Source organism: Arachis hypogaea, chromosome 6 (genome assembly GCF_003086295.3).
Source record: "Arachis hypogaea cultivar Tifrunner chromosome 6, arahy.Tifrunner.gnm2.J5K5, whole genome shotgun sequence".
NCBI lineage: Eukaryota > Viridiplantae > Streptophyta > Magnoliopsida > Fabales > Fabaceae > Arachis > Arachis hypogaea.
The window spans coordinates 41,342,014-41,345,521 of record NC_092041.1 but is presented as its reverse complement, the minus strand read 5'-3'; the positions used below and the strand labels follow the sequence as shown (position 1 = coordinate 41,345,521).

The following is a 3,508-nucleotide window of genomic DNA, read 5'->3' as shown; positions in this document are numbered from 1 at the left end:
TAATGTGATTGATTCAAAAATTTGAAGTTTGTTACTTTCTTGTTAAGAAAGGTTCAATCTTTAAATTCTAGAATCATATCTTTTAGTTTCTTGTTAGTCAAGTAATTAAATTTTAATTTTAAAAATCAATTCTTTTTCAAAATATCTTTTCTATCATATATTTTTCAAAATTTTATCTTTTTCAAAAATTTGATTTCAAAATATCTTCCAACTTCTTATCTTTTCAAAATTAAATTTCAAATCTTTTTCAGCTAACTAGTTGAATTTTTGTTTGTTTTAACTATATCTTATCTTTTTTTTTTCAAAACCACCTAACTACTTTCCTCTCTCTAATTTTCGAAAACTTCTCCCTCTTTTTCAAAATTCTTTTAATTAACTAATTGTTTTAAATTTTAATTTTTAATTTTAATTCTTCTTTTAATTTTCGAAAATTACTAACCCTTTTTCAAAATTAATTTTCAAAAACTCCTCTCTCTCTCATCTCCTTCTATTTATTTATTTATTTACTAACACTTCTCTTCATCTCAAAGAATCTGAACCTATATTTACCCTTGTGTTTGGATTCTTACCTTTTCCTTCTTCTATTCCCTTTTTCTTCTACTAATATAAAGGAATCTCTCTACTGTGGTAAAGAGGATCCCTATTATTATTTTCTGTTCCCTTCTTTTTCATATGAGCAGGAGCAAGGACAAGAATATTCTTGTTGAAGCAAATCCTGAACCTAAAAGGACTCTGAAGAGGAAACTAAGAGAAGCTAAATTATAACAGTCCAGAGACAACCTTACAGAAATTTTCGAAAAGGAAGAGGAGATGGCAGCCAAAAATAATAATGCAAGGAGGATGCTTGGTGACTATACTACACCTACTTCCAAATTTGATGGAAGAAGCATCTCAATCCCTGCCATTGGAGCAAACAATTTTGAGCTGAAACCTCAACTAGTTGCTCTACTGTAACAGAACTGCAAGTTCTATGGACTTTCATCAGAAGATCCCTACTAATTTTTAACTGAGTTCTTGCAGATCTGTGAGACTGTTAAGACTAATGGAGTAGATCCTGAAGTCTACAGTCTCATGCTTTTCCCCTTTGCTGTAAGAGACAGAGCTAGAATATAGTTGGATTCACAACCTAAAGATAGCCTGGACTCATTGGATAAGCTGGTCGCGGCCTTCTTGGCTAAGTTCTTTCCTCCTCAAAAGCTGAGCAAGCTTAGAGTGGATGTTCAGACCTTCAAACAAAAAGATGGTGAATCCCTCTATGAAGCTTGGGAAAGATACAAGCAGATGACCAAAAGGTGTCCTTCTGACATGCTTTCTGAATGGACCATTTTGGATATATTCTATTATGGTCTATCTGAATTCTCTAAGATGTCACTGGACCATTCTGTAGATGGATCCATTCACCTAAAGAAAATGCCTGCAGAAGCTCAAGAACTCATTGACATGGTTGCAAATAACCAATTCATGTATACTTCTGAGAGGAATTCTGTGAGTAATGGGATGCCTCAAAGGAAGGGAGTTCTTGAAATTCATGCTCTGAATGCCATATTGGCTCAGAACAAAATGTTGACTCAGCAAGTCAACATGATTTCTCAAAGTTTGAATGGATGGCAAAATGCATCCAACAGTACTAAAGAGGCATCTTCTGAAGAAGAAGCTTATGATCCTGAGAACCCTGCAATAGTAGAGGTAAATTATATGGGTGAACCTTATGGAAACACCTATAATTCATCATGGAGAAATCATCCAAATTTCTCATGGAAGGATCAACAAAAGCCTCAACAAGGCTTTAATAATGGTGGAAGAAATAGGCTCAGCAATAGCAAGCCTTATCCATCATCTTCTCAGCAACAGACACAGAATTCTGAGTAGAGCACTTCTAAATTAGCAAACCTAGTCTCTGATCTATCTAAGGCCACTTTAAGTTTCATGAGTGAAACAAGGTCCACCATTAGAAATTTGGAGACACAAGTGGGCCAACTGAGTAAGAAAATCACTGAAACTCCTCCTAGTACTCTCCCAAGCAATACTGAAGAAAATCCAAAAAGAGAGTGCAAGGCCATTGACATAATCAACATGGCCGAACCTAGAGAGGAAGGAGATGATGTGAGTCCTAATGAAGAAGACCTCATGGGACGTCTCTCAAGTAAGAAGGAGTTTCCTATTGAGGACCTAAAGGAATCTGAGGCTCATATAGAGACCATAGAGATTCCATGAAACCTCCTTCTGCCATTCATGAGCTCTAAAAACCATTCTTCCTCTGAAGAGGATGAAGATGTAACTGGAGAGCAAGTTGCCCAATATATAGGAGCCATCATGAAGCTGAATGCCAAATTATTTGGTAATAAGACTTGGGAAGGTAAACCTCCCTTAATCATTAATGAATTAGATACATGGATTCAGCAAACTTTGTCTCAAAAGAGACAAGATCCTGGAAAATTCTTAATACCCTATACCATAGGCACCATGACCTTTGAGAAGGCTTTATGTGACCTAGGGTCAGGCATAAATCTTATGCCACTCTTTGTAATGGAAAAGCTGGGGATCATTGAGGTACAGCCTGCCATATTTTCATTGCAAATGGCAGACAAGTCAGTAAGACAAGCTTATGGATTGGTAGAGGACGTGTTAGTGAAGGTTGAAGGCCTTTACATCCCTGCTGATTTCATAATCTTAGACACTAGGAAGGAGGAGGATGAATGCATCATCCTTGGAAGACCTTTCATTGCCACAGCAAGAGCTGTGATAGATGTTAACAGAGGAGAATTAGTCCTTCAATTGAATGGGGACTACCTTGTGTTTAAGACCCAAGGGCGTTCTTCTGTAACAATGGAGAGGAAGCATGAAAAGCTTCTCTCAGTACAGAGTCAAACAGAGCCCCCACAATCAAACTCAAAGTTTGGTGTTGGGAGGCCACATCCAAACTCTAAGTTTTGTGTTGAATCCCCACACCCAAACTCTAAGTTTCGTGTTGGGAGTCTACAACATTGACCTGATCACTTGTGAGGCTCCATGAGAGCCCTCTGTCAAGCTATTGACATTAAAGAAGCGCTTATTAGGAGGCAACCCAATTTTTATTTATCTAATTTTATTATTCTTTTATTGTTCTTTTATGTTTTATTAGGTTCATAATCATGTGGAGTCACAAAATAAATACTAAAATTAAAAACAGAATAAAAAATAGCAGAAGAAAAAAGCACACCCTGGAGGAAGGACTTACTGGCGTTTAAACGCCAGTAAGGAACATCTGGCTGGCGTTCAACGCCAAAACAGAGCATGGATCTGGCGTTGAACGCCAGAAACAAGCAGCATCCTGGCGTTTAAACACCAGGAATACACCCTGAGGAAAGTTGGCACTGAACGCCAGAAACAAGCATGGAACTGGCGTTCAACGCCATAAACATGCTGCAAATGGGCGTTGAACGCCCAAAACAAGCATGAAGCTGGCGTTCAACGCCAGAAACAAGTATCAATCTGGCGTTGAATGCCAGGATTGCATGCAGATGGCGTT

General features: G+C 37.7%; 1 non-coding gene across 1 annotated transcript; it reads right to left on the bottom strand.

The window, feature by feature from the left end:
• Positions 1 to 1,203: 1,203 nt before the first annotated feature.
• On the bottom strand, positions 1,204 to 1,311 carry LOC112700010 (small nucleolar RNA R71). Its single transcript, XR_003152936.1, has one exon. It is a non-coding gene; the product is annotated as a small nucleolar RNA R71 (small nucleolar RNA).
• Positions 1,312 to 3,508: the final 2,197 nt, after the last annotated feature.